Source organism: Phragmites australis, chromosome 14 (assembly GCF_958298935.1).
Source record: "Phragmites australis chromosome 14, lpPhrAust1.1, whole genome shotgun sequence".
NCBI lineage: Eukaryota > Viridiplantae > Streptophyta > Magnoliopsida > Poales > Poaceae > Phragmites > Phragmites australis.
Window position 1 is genome coordinate 11,262,361 of NC_084934.1, and position 17,167 is coordinate 11,279,527.

The window sequence follows — 17,167 nt, forward strand, 5'->3', positions numbered from 1 at the left end:
TCGTTACTTCAAACGCTAATGACGGTCATCGTTAGTGACGGGTGCGGACCCGTCACTAATGACGAACACCAGTGACGGGTTTCAAGTTGAGATCCATCGCTGGTGATAGTCATTAGTAACATATGGCTTTATACCTTGTCACTAATGTGTGACATCAGTGACGGGTCCGGTCTAGATTCATCACTAATATGTGTTTAAAAAATAAAATAGGAAATTTTTTCGCACTCGACGAACGAACCTCCGCACGCCCCATGGCTCCTGTTGTCGCTCACTCGAACTGCGCAAATTACACACCCGTACATTTTTTGGGATTTGAACTAGCAACCCCCATAGTCTTACCTGATGAATATGTCAAAATTTGTTCTTTTGACCTTTCCTGCTCAAATGTTTGGATAATTATTTGGGCATCTATATGGTTTTAAGTGAAAGAGTTATCAACTACAAAGTTATACATCTCGTTAAGTTGTACAATGTTCATATAAAGTTTGTCTTCATCTAACTCTGTATTAAAAATTTGTGTTCAATCCATGCAGTATTTAGTAAAACAACAATAACTTTTGTATATGGAGTCCAATTTCAACGTTCGACCTCTACTTTCAAAGCTAACGAGCAGGTACATCTGAAAAAATATATATGTGTTTATACCTGTACCTTTCTTGACAAAAAAAGGCTCAGAAGACCTTCGACGAGACCTCTTAAGTTTTTATCAAAATTTGATCTTCTCCAATTTGTTTGAATTTTTTAGAGATATAGTGCTACATGACCTCCTCTCGTGCAAAACTTCTTTACCATCTCACCTCATAGTCTTACTGATGAATGTTAAAATTTATTCTTTTGACCTTTCCTCCTTAAATATTTGGATAAATATTTGGGCATCTATATGGTTTTAAATGAAAGAGTTATCAACTGTAAAGTTGTAAATTTTGTTGAGTTATACAATGTTCATATAAAGCTTATCTTCATCCGACTCTGTATTAAAAAATTTGTATCTAATTCGTGCAGTGTTTAGTAAAATAACAATAACTTTTGTATATGAAATCCGTTTTCGACGTTCGACCTCTACTTTCGAAGCTAACGAGGAGGCACACCTGAAAAAAATATATGTGTTTATACTTGTACCTTTCTTGACAAGAAATAGGCTTGAAAGATCTTTGATGAGACTTCTAAAGTTTTTTTCAAAAATTGACCTTCTCCAATTTGCATGAAATTTTTTAAGACATAGTGCTACATCTGACCTATCTAAAAGTTAGTTCTGCGTAGATATTTCATCAATCCGAGTTACCAAACTCACGATAAAAATATTTAAATTTGTAGTTTTCAACTTTGTAGCCCTGTCTACGACTTTTTTAATTATTCATATTAGTTTTACACTAGATACAACAATTTAGTTTGTGGTCTAAGTGTGTGGTTTCCTTTGACAGTCTTTACACATCTATTTGTACATCTAGATGGCTTCAAATAAAAAAAATTGATCAACTACAAAATTCTAGATCTCATGGACAGCTGTATTTAATCATCAGTGACGGATTATATCTATCACCTGTCACTAAATACTCAATCATTAGTGATAGGTATAGCTATCACCCGTCACTGATGAGTTTATAACGTATGGCGGCTCTACCTATCGCTAATAACTATATCATTAGTGATGAGCTTTCATATGAGTTGTCACTGCGGTCTTTAGTGATGGATGATTTCCTATCTTATCACTAATGAAATGACACGTCATTAGTGACAGATCTTAGTCGGATCCTAGCTCGGAGTCCCATTAGTGACGGTTTTTAAGCGACTATCACTAATGTGGTGTCTCCTATGTTGATTTCATAAGTAGTAAATGGATCTTATGGAAGAATCTAAATAACGGCGATGAAGCAACCATGATAAGATTTGGCGAAACCTTTATAAACAACTCCAATAGAGCACAATTGTTTGTTGCTCTCAGAACCCTATTAACCTTTTAGGATTCTTAGATTCTTGATCTATACAAAAATCTAGTGCTAAAGAATTTGCTTGCCCTAGTTCTCTGGAGCACCCCTGTTATTGCACCTGCTAGCGATCTTATGTTGGCTTATTTGCCCATCTTTGTGGTTATATACGTCACTGCAAATTCTACTCCCATGCAAGTAGGAGTTACTTCAGCGTTGCCTATTTTTCAGTGATGTTGCTTTAACTTCAAAGCTATCACATGCACATGCATTCTTAGCTCAAAATTTTCTGTTTAGTTAAGTAGCAGCTTCCCAGTGATAAAATGATAATGAATTGTTGTAAATTACAAATCTCTTTCCTGTGTCCTACAACGTTTGCTGGATATTCCTTTTTGGTGCCAACTCGAAACTGCTGATTTAACTGTCGTAATTGTACTCTATTCTCTCGTATAATAGACGTGACATTCCAATATAGTTCAGCCATCATATTTTTCTCACCGAGAAGGGGTTAATCCATCATCCACGTCATGATAATTTTGTTTGTTTCTGCGTGAAGGAACTTGAGCTGCCTGCAGGGCTGCGTTCATTTCACATACCGATGTTGCATAGAATCTTATTGGCCCGCAAGCTACCAGGCCGGCCCTGCAGCGCCACCGGGAGTACTGTGCTCTGGGCCCACGTGGGAGGGTATTTGCAAATCAACCCGGGGAATATGATGGTAGTGAGTTAGTCCCACTGTGCTCAGTCTCAACGAGATTAGCCAGCCATCGCACGTCTTCTAGACCGGCAGCTGAAAGCTTTGAAGTCAAGCGGCCGCTTGGTGAGCACAAAGCGAACTATTCCTTCATCTTTTATTAAAGAATATCGTGTGCACTGCACAATAAGTAGCATATACTCTTATTTTTGAAGGGTGCTTTCTCCTTAAGTAAGCACCCAACAAACCAAATGTTCAAACTTTGGATGATGTGAACACAAAGATATAGGGAGAGACTTTTTAGTAGCTCTCTTCCTAGTAGGATAGTAATCCTAATGGTCCGCCTCTTAGTTGTCCTACTTAGAGGAATCTAAGTAGCCCATCTCTCAATAGTCCTAATTTGAATAGGATTGGAGCCATCTGTTACAATAATCTCTAGTTTGACTCTTATCCGTAGAAGTCATAGTGCCTGTACAGCCTCCATGTCATAGGGTTGTACCGCATCTAAGCTCCACCTGCTCGCTAATACTGCAAGGTCGGTCCCACCATGACTTCCTTCTTCCAAAAGCTCACAACTTCCCCTCTATGACTATTAGATTTTGCAACCTCCTATGTAGCCTCTTTCACCTTACGATAAGTGACATTTGAGTACATATCGTTGACTACACGACTTCCTTCTCCTAACCACGATTTTTTTCCAAATCTCGGATTGGTTGCACCACCTTTAAGATTACCTACCAATTAGTACCCTCTATTAATCCAGATACTCTCCATGACTACTTGCCCTTTGCAAGTAACTCAAATGAATCTACCTCGAAGTAATACTTCCGAACCTTAGAGTCAAGTGATCTCACAAATACTAGATTATCAGGATATACCAATTTGTTGATAATGTGATCCATTATTTATCTCCAATGTAACTGTTCCCACCTTAGTGACTACATATACCTTGCAATCCACTAAGTAAGTAGTTCCATCTGCCGGGCATAGAGATTCTTTGTCAAACATCTCCCTCACCAGCCATATATGGAAGCAACTACCTGAATCTAATATCCACTTATGAAAAGTATCTATTTAATTGAGGATAAATAGTGTCCGTATTATCCTCCACCTTCACCATTGAGCATGCATCTCTCATCCCCTTCAAACTTGGATTGTTTTTTTTGTCATATGACCCTCCTCATCGCATGGATAGCATAGACGCTTGACCTTGTTCTTGTTCCCATGATTCTTGATTTTGCCTACTCCACTTATGACAGCCAAAGCTTGATTACCTGAGGATGAAGAATCATGTGGATTCTTCAAGGACTCTACCTCCAATAGATATGCAACTACATGGTTGAAGTTGAGAGTGGCCTTTCTAATGAGAATATTAATCACCAATTGACCCCATGATCGTGGTAGAGATCAAGCCAATATGACTAGCTTATCGGACCCCATTTTTAGGTTTTACTTTGCAACTTGTATCAGTTCCTAGATCAGCAGCTGATACATACATTTCCAACAGAATAGCATCAATCACATATTGATTATATTACAAAACCATATACAGAGTCTTACATAGGATAGCATGATAAGGACATGGCTCTCTTGGATACACACAAGATGAATTCGTTCTTCATTCTTCATATTTTCTTTGTAAAGAATAAAATACTACTAAGTTTTGTATTGTTTTGTTACTTAGGAGCCTGAGAGAAACACCACAACCTCACCTAGATGTCATCACTTGAAGTCTAAGTCTACTCGGAGTCAAAGTCGAGTCCTAGTAGAACTCCAAAGTCCACTCGGAGTCCTAGGATAGTATGTCAGTTAAAAGAGCATAACTCTCGTATACAGAGTCAAATTGAGACGATCTTGGACTTGCTGGAAAGCTTATGATGGGATCTTTCCAATGGATCTAGTCTCGACTAAATATTCCTTATAGTTTAGTCAGAGTCAAAGGAATAAAGTGCTGCGTCACCATTTTGAACCTTGTCGGGTCATGTAATCGTGTCGAGGTCGGAGTCCAAGTTGTACGTCTCTCTCTATGGCTGTACAATCCTAGATCAACTTTCTCATGCCCCCTATATATACACAGTAGTTGTCGTAGTTTATGCTTCGGTTTTGCTTAGATTATTCTATTTTAGACAATTTTGCCGTTTATTAGTTTGTAGAACCCCAAACTCGAGCACTTCATTGGTATTCAGCAATATTCAAATTGCATCTACCTGTTCTTGCTTGTGTTCTCGATTCACTTGCAAGAAAAACCTTCTTGGTGAGATCAACCGCGTCTTAGCACGATTGATAACCATATAGTAATGGTGTAGTGGTTGCGAGGGTTCTCGATTTATTCTGATCGGAGCGTTTTGATCATCAACATCGAAACTCAACCAAATTGACTTATGATATTACCTTAGGAAGATCGGACAAACCCACATCAATGTATATCACATAATTCATTATAGTAAAGACTGACAAGCCAAATTAAAAGACTTCAATAACAACGAGAGTGGAGAAATGAGTAAGCCGAATGCTTACAAGAAACTTAGATGTGGATGTAACTTTATTTGTCACCATCATCGATGTAGTCGTTCTTTGGTTCTTCATTTGAATTCAAGAAGAGCAAGAATGAGTATATTGGGTACTTAGCAAGTCCTACCACAAAGGGTAGATAGATGCTTAAAGGGGGTAAACCAAGGATAAGTCCATAGAGCCTAGTTTTAGTGGAAATCATGCAAGGTCTAGTTTGTAAAACAAGGTTTAATGCATTATGAGGAAGGCGAGGTTAAGTCAATATTAGGGTTGTTGGCCCTAAGGGAGATACATCTATCTTGCCAGTTCCAAAATTTATAACTGGCAAACACCTAGTCCTCTCGAACTCATTGCACATAGCTCGTATTTCCAAAACATAGGCACCTAACCCAATCACACCTCAAGGAGGGATGCACACTATGAAGCTAATCATTGTGATTGAACCATAGCTTATCCTTAACCGTGAACACAACTGTTTAGATAGATTTACACTCTGCAGAGGTTACACACTTTACCCACAAGATATGCACATGTTCCAACCTTAGCAACTAGTAGAGCTAGTGTAATGAGACACCTCACCTCCTAACATCGCCACAATATGCACCCATGGGACACTCAACCAGAGGCTCATGTAAACATGGTTAACTTGGAGTCTCCAGTCAGATCACAAGACTTCACATAGATTTCTTGAATCTTCTCCTAGCTCCTATGGCCACTACTATCCTTTGAGTGGATACCGAGCTAAGCTAGTAGGTCAAGTCCTGCCATATACAAGACATGTGGTTGTATGGTGACCACTAGGTAGGATGTCAAAAAAACCCGGCCCTTATACCATCGAGGTAAGTTTCTCCCAACAAGGGCACCACAAAGGCAAACCTTGCTATCAAAGTAGTCCCACCCCCCTAGGGTATCTTACTCATTCCCGTCAAATCAAGCTTTAGGGTTTCATTAACACCACCATTCTTAACCCACTCACACCACTAAACACAAACAACCTTTCACACTTTTGGCAAGAGCACGATTATTATGAGTAGTTAATATGATTCTTTATTCAAGCATGATGAGCCCTAAGCATACTAGTAATCAAAGCAATCATCCAAACAATCAATATAATTGATGTTGGGGATCTTCTAGGGTTTTAAGAGAAATAGGTAAATCAATAGTAAGGTATGGCATAATCAAGCTATGTCATAACTATTTAAATATATAAATTAATTTAAAGAAGCATGAAAGAATATAACATTTCAAATTTTGGCTCTACTAGGTTGTATTTATAAAACTTTGGTAGAGTATGATGGAAGTATGTAAGACTTGCCTTTGTTAAAGTCTTCTTCTGCTCCTTCCTCGTAATCCAGGTCCTTGGGTTCCTCCTCAAACGCTTTCTCTTTGGGAACACAAAAATTAACACTGAATAATCAAACTACAGCAAAAAAAGTCAAATTCAAAACATTCAAACTAAAATTCTAATGAACTAAAAAAATTATGAAACTAGTTCAGTTGGATAGATCTTAAATTTATATAAATTTAAGTGAAAGAATCATTGAAATCAAATTTGTAACGGAGGAGAAACGAGCCTCGAAAGGTTTGCCGGAAGGTTAATTCTAGAAAAAGAAAAATAGAGAATATTCCCCGAAATATCCTCTAGAAAAAATATTTTCAGATTTAATAAATATTTTTAGGAATTCAAAAAATGATGAGACCTGATAAGTAAGGCCTATGGTCAATGGTCAACGATCAATGATGACTTGATCAACGACTGAGTGGGTCCGCTACTGTGTCGTGGTCTTTACGTATGGGTTATGTGGACAGGATGCACTACTGAGATAGGTCTATAGTGACCCGGTTTCATGGATTAGAGACTGAGGTGGCCTAGACTCGATCGAAAAGCATGTGCCATTAGTGGGTTTGCTGGCCACTAGAGATAGATAAGGTCTCTGGAATAGTGGCGATAAAGGTTTTGTGGCGGGCTCTCGCCAGAAAGCTCGCTGAAAAGGGCTACTTCCATGTGCTACTATCCAATGGTCTATGCAACTCAGTGAAGCTAGTGGTAGGGTCCACATCATCTAAGTTTGAACAGAATGGTGGCGAGAGCTCACTAGAATTGGCGGCGGGTGCTAGGCAGAACATAAAAGCACGCATAAGGGATTTGGATAGGTTTTGCACACTAGGGAGCACGCATAAGGGATTTGGACAGGTTTTGCACACTAGGGAGCACTTACGTGAGGCACTGAAACTTCCAGTGGGCTCACTTTAGCCAGTTTGGCTTCGCCAGTAACCGGTGGTGAGGGAGAAGGGTGGCAGATGGGAGTGCCGCAATATGTCACTCGGGTGGGATTGAGGAGAGGGAGGAGGAGCATGGGGAAGGGCGAGGGGGTGGCTGCGATGCTTACCAGATGACCACAGGAGAGAGGAAGGAAATTATCAAAGCAGCATTGGCGACGGAGAAAAAATGAGGATGGTGGCAACAATCTAGTCTGGATCGGGCCCTAATTGTCTCCAAGTGCACTCTGATCTACAAGGAGGTGCGGAGGGTGAGAGCAGAGCATGTGGAGTTGAGCCAGGTAGAGGGGGAGGGTATTGGATTACCGGTGATGGATATTGACGGTGATGGCCGAAGTTTAGGGATAATTCAAAGGAGGTCATAGTGGGTGATTGGAACAAGTAGGAGAGGAGAGAGGACTATGGTTTGGTGATGAGGTGAAGGAAGGGGCTTGCCAGCCTTTATATAGGCACGGTAGGGTAGTTTCAGGGCAACATAGCTTGTTTGCCGATGAGATATTTCCCACCAACGATGGGATGGGATGACGGTGAAAGCGCGCCTCAGCCATGCCCTTGACGTTAGTGGTGGAGCAGTTACAAAGTCAAAGAGATGACAAGAGAGAGCGGGGGACATGCTGAGATGGGGCAGAGTTGAGCAGGGCATGGCGGTGAAGGAAAACGTTGAGCCAAGGCAAGGTGGTCTTAGCTGTTGGTGGGAGCTCATGTAAAAAGATGTGGCAGATCGATGGGATGGGGCAATGAGCTCTACATCATTGTGGGGGGGGGGGGAGAGGGAGCGGGGAGGGAGAGAGAGGTAAGGCGGGTTCTGAGGAAGCCAGAGGAAGACAACGTCATGGTGGGGTCCCCATGTCATCACGATGCAGAAGGGGGGAAATGGACTGAGAGGATATGGACTGAGGTGGGCTAGTGGCGCAGTCGAAGTAGGTGAGGAGGAGGATGGGCCATACTGGGCTAAAAGAGAGAGGTAGAGGGGAATCAACTCGAGGTGAAAAGATAGGAATATAGAAAAGGAGGGGATTCTATGCTGGGCCGATTTCAATAAGAAATTGAGAATGGATAGAAGATTTGGTCTGATGGAGTTTATGGTTTAGGAAAATGTTTGAACATTTCCATGGAATAAAGAAATTCAAATTTGAATCGGCAATCAAAACTCCAATGAAAAAATCCATAAAATCTAGAAATACATAATGGTGGACTTGTGCATGTTGTCAAATTTAAAAATTCATATTGGAGCTATATTTGGCTTACTTTGCCTAATTCATTTGCATTTGTTTCTAGTCTGTTGCAAAATTAAAAAGTTTAATTTGTAGTTATTTTTAGACATGACAAAAAAATACAGGGCGCTACATTATCATTCTCCTCAAATTTCCCATCCACCCTAATCAACTTTGTGACATGTTTGCAGTAGACGTTGAGATGGTCAACAAATCATGCGCCTTCCTTTATGCACAACCTGAAAGTTCACACTTCAGCTCTGACTGGTTTGTCAGCGATTTTCACATATACAATTCTTCTAAGCTCTCCCTTAATTTCTTTGATGATTTTTCCTTGATTATGGAGTGCTTTACCTCATCAGGGAGGCATATATGGATTATACTTGTGAAAATATTATAAGTGAATGTGCAATTGTATTCAAGATAGCAATGCATATTTATAGAGTACAGGAGTGGCAGTGCACTAGGGTTAGATTACAGAGTTGTTACAGACCCTAAAACGAAGAACTGATGAGCTGCCATGGAGCATTAGTTGGATAGGATTGTGCGTGACCTTGTGACGATGTAAAGAATAAGGGTGTCCCCTGTTAGGAGGGCCTACGTCGGCAGATGCCAGTTGGCAGTTGATATTTTCAAAACCATGGCCCCCTGTGTGACCAGATGGGGCTCGCGTGACTAGTTCCCTGGTCGCAGATGGAAATCCTGCGACTAGCCCTTGCTGGTCGCGGGACAGGTACTCACCTAACCAATCTAATCACATTTAATGCCATCCACTTACACTTTTTCCTTCCCCAGGAACCCTTTTAGCGAGCAAAGTCGTGGACTGGTGTAGAGATAGTGTGATCCATCCCTAGCATTTAATGCTATGGGATGGCTTGGCAGGCGTGCGTGACGGCCTGACAGATGGGTGTTACGAGCACGCAACAAGCATGAAGATGGTTGGCGGATGGGACAGAGCATGCAGGACGACCAGGCCTTGCCGGGCGTGCCCGTCCTCCATAATGATGACCTAGGAATAGCTGTATTTGTTATGTATAGGACAACCACCGTATTTTGGCACAGTCTTCTTGTATGTACACCGCCTCCTACTACATAAACAGGGAAGGACCGAGCTTGTAAAGGGGGGACTGGGGATAAGTTCATCATCCAAGTCATAAGAAAATACACAGGACGTAGGGCTATTATCCTGAGGGAGGCCTGAACCTGGATAAACCTTATTGTTCTTGAGTTCCTTCGACACACACATGCACATACTCACCAAAAACCACTGGAAACTCTGATCACGCACCATCGTCCAGCATACCCTGAATATATTGTCAGGGACTAACCCCCGATAGTTGGCATGCTAGGTAGGGGGCGTGTTTTCACGTTTTGGTAAGTGTTGATAACTCGATTGGGCTACCCATGGCAGGATCTATGACAACCGATGAGTCCTGTTCCAGGGATCTCGGTCGCCGTGAGGTATTCATCATGGGATACGACCCAGATGAGCCCAGTGTGCTCCAAGTCTGGGACACCAAATCGAAGCCCAAAATCTCTGACAATCAACGTGAAGTATGCATGGCAGACCATGCAACAAGGGCAGTGGAGGCCCTCATGTCCTGGGCACCATTAGTGAGCCCCAGGCCTTGGAGGGTAGAGTTGAGCAGGGCATGGCGGTGAAGGAAAACACTGAGCCAAGGTGTGGTGGTCTCAGCTGTCGGTGGGAGCTTGTGTAAAAAGATGTGGCAGATCGATGGGATGGGACAACGAGCTCTCCATCATTGTGTCGTGGCCATAATGTTTGCTGCGAGGGAACGAGATTGAGATCGAGATCGAGAGCAAGAGAGGGGGGAGGGAGGGAGGGAGGGAGAGAGAGGTATGGCGGGTTCTGAGGAAGCCAGAGGAAGACAAGGACATGGTGGAGTCCTCATGTCATCATGATGTAGAAAGGGGGGAGATGGGCCAAGAGGAGATGGACTGAGGTTGGTTGGTGGCACTGTCGAAGCAGGTGAGGAGGAGGAGAATTTTTTTATATATTTTTTCCAATTTTTTTAAGATTACATGCTCGTTTCAAAAACAATGAAGTCTACCCTACCGTTACCTGTTTAATGGGCGACAACTTGTGGGGCCCGACTGGCAGTGCATTTAATAATCGGGAAGAGGAAGGTTTCTCCCGTTCAACGGGCGATAACTTCATTTGATTTAATTCAACTGCAGAACTATATGTATAATTAGTTTTTAATAGAATTTGTATTCGATAAATTGAAAAATATTGCACATTTATTTTCTCAAATTTTTTTTATTTAGTTAGTATAAAAGTGTGTGAAATTTTTTGTACGAAATGACTTTATGAGAATACAAAATCTAATTTGTTGAACAATAGTAGTTATGAAGCACAAATATCATATAACCTGGCACGAAGTTTACATACGCTGATAAACATTACATGGGACATGGGGTTTTTCATCGCTGTGCGAATGGACCATAACCGTAAAGAGATGACAACAAATATTGGTATGTATGATACGCCTAATGACTAACCTAATAGCGTGCCGCTGCTAAACCTAACATGCCTTAGGGAATGGAAATTGGTTGGGGGTACAATAGATTCTCTCTAATGAGTGCACCTAGGATATTTACCCTTTATTAGAGCATCAGGCCCCCCACCTTAGCACGACGGGCCCTCTCCCGCTTCCTTTCCCTCTCTGCTTCATGTGCTTGAGCCACGGTGCGCTCCTACGTGGCGTTCCTGATGCACTCCTCCTCCTGCCGCTTCATCCGTAGTTCCTCCTGATGTCGCTCATACTCGTGGCGTTGGTAAGCTTCCCTCCTCCACCACATCTCCATGTCCACCCACAGCTTCTGGTCCTCATTTTGCTCCATGTCGAGCCATCGCATGAAGTCGCAGATAGGTGGAGGAGACTGGACAAAAGAAACAAGAGGGAATATTAGTAAGAGAGTGCATGAAATCATGTGAAAAGTGCCACATGAGTGATCTATGTCGCTATACCAGTGGGTACTCATACGGTCCATGTCGAGGCTTGTTGTACTGGTAGTTGGCACACATGAAGAAGCGTAGGCCATATATGTAGGATATGTCCTGGGACACGCGAAGCCTAAAGGATCGCCACAGAAGCACTTCGGTGGTTCGACACCCTAGGGGATGAAAATCCCCTAATATTTCTTGGGTGGGCTTGATGGAGCTAAGAAAGACATTGCAGCTGAGAGAGTTGAGGAAGGAGTGGTCTATCAATAGATGGGGGTGGGATTATTTATAATGGATGAGGGTTGGTGCATGGACTGAGTGCACTGGCTCAGCTGGGGCTTGGAGCATGGGATTCCCTGTGAAAGCTGAAAAAGTTGTGGCATTGATGCTTGACAGAGATTCCATGTGGTAGTTGTTGCTTGATGTGGTCATTTCATTCTGCAAAAGTTCAGCAAGTAGTTATTGTTGCCTTTGCATGTAAGGCAGAGAATCCAATGAAATCATTTTTCTTAGAGAAAACATGTTGGTAGAATGATAAATCCCGGCCATTTTATTGAAGAAAGTAAAGTACATCACATATAAGGGTCATCGTAAGCATTTATTGCCTGTCTGTGGCTATAGTACGTAAGGCAATATGCACCGAATTGTACCCTACTCGTACACAATCTTCGACAAGATATAATGACATGTAGTACTCCATTGCTAAACGAAGCATGGCTTATGGAAAGACAGATTTGCGGGTGCAAGAAAGTATCTACTGGGTTGATGGAAAAGATGGAGGTTTCTCATCCAGATATCCCCAGCGGATCTCTTGGAAGTTGCATCCATGGGGGTAGGGCTTGCTGCACACGTACCCTTGTGCCAGTCCAAATTCAAATTTGAGTCGGCAATCAAAACTCCAATGAAAAAATCCATAAAATCTAGAAATGCATAATGGTGGACTTGTGCATGTTGTCAAATTTAAAAATTCAAATTGGAGCTATATTTGGCTTACTTTGCCTAGATTCATTTGCATTTGTTTCTAGTCTATTGCAAATTTAAAAAGTTTATTTTTTAGTTATTTTTAGACATGACAAAAAATATAGGGCGCTACATTATCGTTCTCCTCAAATTTCCCATCCACCCTAATCAGCTATGTGACAAGTTTGCGGAAGACGTTGAGATGGTCAACAAATCATCTGCCTTCCTTTATGCACAACCTGAAAGTTCACACTTCAGCTCTGACTGGTTTGTTAGCGATTTTCACATATACAATTCTTCTAAGCTCTCCCATAATTTCTTCGATGATTTTTCCTTGATTATGGAGTACTTTACCTCATCACGGAGGCATATATGGATTATACTTGTGAAAATGTTATGAGTGAATGCACAATTGTATTCATGATAGCGATGCCTATTTATAGAGTACAGGAGTGGTACTACGCTAGGGTTAGATTACAGAGTTGTTACAAATTCTAAAAGGAAGAACTGATGAGCCGCCATGGAGCATTAGTTGGAGAGAATTGTGGGTGACCTTGTGTCGATGTAAAGAATAAGGGGGTCCCCTATTAGGAGGGCCTAGGCTGGTAGATGCTAGTTGGCAGTTGATATTTTCAAAACCATGGCCCCCTGTGCGACCAGGCGGGGCTCGCGTGACCAGTTCCCTGGTCACAGATGGAAAGCTAGTCATGGGACAGGTACTCACCTGATCAATCTAATCACATTTAATGCCTTCCACTCATGTGTTCTCCTTCACTAGGAACCCTTTTAGCGAGCAAAGTCGTGGGCCGGCGCAGAGATAGTGTAACCCGTCTCGTAGCATTTTGTGCTACGGGATGGCTTGGCAGGATGGCGTGACGGCCTGACAGACGGGTGTAACGAGAGCGCAGCAGGCATGACAGGCTTGTAAAGGGGGGACTAGGGATAAGTTTATCATCCACGTCATAAGAAAATACACATGACGTAGGGCTATTATCTTGAGAGAGGCCTAAACCTGGATAAACCTTGTTGTTCTTGAGTTCCTTCAGCACACATGTGCACATTCTCACCAACAACCACTGGAAACTCTGATCACGCACCTATCATCTGGCATACCCCGAATATATTGTCAGGGACTAACCCCTGATAGTTGGCATGTTAGGTAAGGGGCTTGTTTTCACGTTTTGGTCAGTGTTGATTCTCGATTGGGCTACCCATGGTAGGATCCATGGCAACTGCTGAGTCTCGTTACGAGGACCCCAGTCACCGTGAGCAATTCATCATGGGATATGACCTAGATGAGCCCAGTGTGCTCCAATTCTAGGACACCAAATCGGAGCCCGAAAGCTCCGAGAATCAATGTGAAGTATGCATGGCGGACCATGCAACAGGGGGCAGCGGAGGCCCTCGTGTCCCGGGCACCGTTAGTGAGCCCCAACCCTTGCACCAGGGGCAAACTAGCCTGACACCAAATAAGGAGGCGCACCGATATAGCCCCCGCATAGGGTGCGACCCTCGGTGGCGTCGCTGTCTAAACCATCACACAACATGAGCACTGGGGGCTCCCCTCTTCGCGATATATTACCGCTCCATGCTCAGCAGCTTGACTATGAGGCCATGACTCCCGTGCAGAATCTGCAGATGGTGTGATTGTTTCTCAGCCACCCGCTGATGGCCATGCTAGAGGGTTTGATAGTAGCGTCATGGCTATGCGACATCGCTCTCTTGGTGGAGACCGCCTGACACCAAATCATGGTGGTGAACATCACATCCGTCGTAGGTACTGGTGAGACCGCGATCACCAAGAATCATAGCATGCCACGCGACAGGAAAGATCCCGTCCTCCCTCCATGATGGAAAGTACTCGGAGACCCCTGCCGTGTTTGGACAGCTGACCCACTGACCTGCATGGTGCTTTCTTCACCAACGCGACCTCTTCGGCGTGATCGGGAGCAGGAAGATTGGGCTCGACGGGAGTTGGAAAGGGGCAAGCAACCCTACAGCTCACCTCCTGATCGTAGGGAGGCATCAGACTCCTCCACTCAATCACCAAGATCATGGGACCATCATCTCTCTCCTCGAGCACGTGCTGCCACCCATCAGCAAGCGACTCCCTGTTACAGGGTGGGGTGCAATTTCTTGTCCACCTGATTGCGAGAGGTGCGCTAGCCGGACAAGTTCCAGCTGGTTCTAGCCAAAAAATACGATGGCTTGACCAATCCTGAGGACTTCCTGCAGATTTACACCACCATGATACATGTTGCAGGAGCTCACGAGAAAGTCATGGCCAACTATTTCTCGACCGCCTTGGATGATTCAGCATGGTCCTGACTTATGAACCTTCCCTGTGGGTTGGTTCACTCATGTGAGGACTTGTGTGACCAGTTTGTCGCTAACTTCCAGGAGACCTACGCCCAAGCAAGGGTCAAGGATGACCTATACCAGGTCAGACAGTGATAGGGCAAGTCACTATAAGACTGCATCTGGCGTTTCACCGAATGTTAGAATACCTTTCAAAGGATCACAAGTGAGTCCATGGTCATAGAATTCCGAAGGAGGGGGGGGGGGGGTTAGAGACCAGAAGATAGTCGAAAAGCTGGCCACCAAGGAAGTCCGAAATAGCATCGAGCTCTTTGAGCTTGTAGACAAATGCACGCATCCCTCTAAGGTCTGTGAGTGCCAGAGCGGCCCAAAGCCACAACCGACCTCCACCACCCGCCTCTTTCAAAGGGGTCGGTCGAAAGGAGAAAAAGAGCAAACACAAGACAGGACCACCCACTATCATGGTAGTCAAGCAGATCCGCCAACTGCGTCGATGCTTCGAGAAAGAGGAAAAAAAGAAAGGCTGAGGATATTGCCCAATCCACCACACTGATGCTCATGACCTGACTGAAAGCAAGGTCGTGCAGGGTATCATCAATAACGAGCTTGAGGAGTGTAAATACAAGAGCGATGACAAAGGTGAGAATGGGGCCGAGCCTGACCTGTCAGCGCTGGGTTTCTAGCAAGCCAATCACATGGTCCACCATATCTATAGGGGCGCCACAACATATTTTTCAAAAAGGGAATACAAGTCGATGGTCCATGAAGTATGGGCGGCCATGCCAGGCCCGACCCCACGTCTGATGTTGTCGAGGGTGCCCCTCACCTTCAGCCAGGTAGACCACCCTGCGTGTGTCAGACGTCCCAGTTGTTATCCTATCGTGGTCGAGCCCATGGTGAAAAACATTCAACTGGGTCGCGTACTAATCAATGGTGGGATTTTCATCAACCTCCTCTTCGCTGATGCGATGGATGCACTACAGGTCCTGAGGAGCATGTTGAAACTCTCTCTTCCCTTCTTTAAAATTACCCATGTCTCCTCAACTAAGCTATTGGGACAAATTGAGTTGCCCGTCACCTTCGGCTCACTGAGTAACTTCAGGACCAAAAGGGTCCTATGCAATATGATGGACTTTGGGACCACTTATAATGCAATCCTGGGGCAACCGGTGATGGCCCAATTCATGGCCATCAGCAACTATGCTTACCAAGCAATCAAGATCCTTGGCCTGGCGAGGGCCATCACCGTTTTTGGCAATGCAAAGATGACTCTGCACTGCGATAAGAGGAGCCTCGACATGGTATATCTATTTCCATTAGTACTCGTGAGACAAAGTTTTTGAAGGAAATGGAAGCAATTGAAAGACAAATCTTAGGTGGAGAAGCCACAAAGAAAGTCAAGAAAAAGGCTCTACCTAGGATAACATCAAGATGACAAATAACAAAAGAAGAGACCTCAAGAAAATCAAGAACATATATGACAAGGGGTAAATCAAATGGTCATCAAGGCAAGAAGCCTCAAGTGAAGGGCATTGGTGGCAAAATATGTTATACATGCCGCAATAATGGACTTTTATCTTCATCATGTCCCCGAGGCAAAGAGGAAGGTATTGGAGACTTGGCTAATTGCTTGAAGATTTATCATATTGCCAAAAGTGACAAGTCATGTAGAGAAAAAATAATTATCATCTATTCAATGGTACTCCATGGGTAACACTCTATCACAATATCTTTAAAGAAATAAGTGTTTTTAAAATCCATATCTTTGTGATAGATACATAGCCTAATAGTATTTCTAGAACTTTTCACATATTGGAACTTTTGTTTGAAAAAAATTAGAATATCTGATGGTCCAAGAAACTCTTGAAGGTTCCTAGCCCTTTGCATGTGTAGGTTTTGTATCTATGCATGAATAAGAGCTTATGATTTTTTCTTATCTAGTATCACATCATGACTTAGATGCTCATATTTATATATGATATTCTCATGATCGTGGCAAGTTGATGCAAAATTTTGAATTGAGACACTCCATCTATAGTTATATTTGATTTGAGTTGCTAATGAAGTTGTCAAAAATCATCCCATTAGAATTGTATTTATATCCGAATCTTATCTCAAGTTATGTTCAAGTTCTGGAAAATCTGCTTCCAATGGTCTGATCGTGAGGCTGTCGATTCGGCCGCAAGAGTTTTACAGAGAGGTTTCTGAGTCCTCTGCTTCTAGCGATCTGACCGTTTCCCCGGTTTGACCGCCAGAGTCTCATTTGATATTACTTGTCTTTATTTCAATTATATTT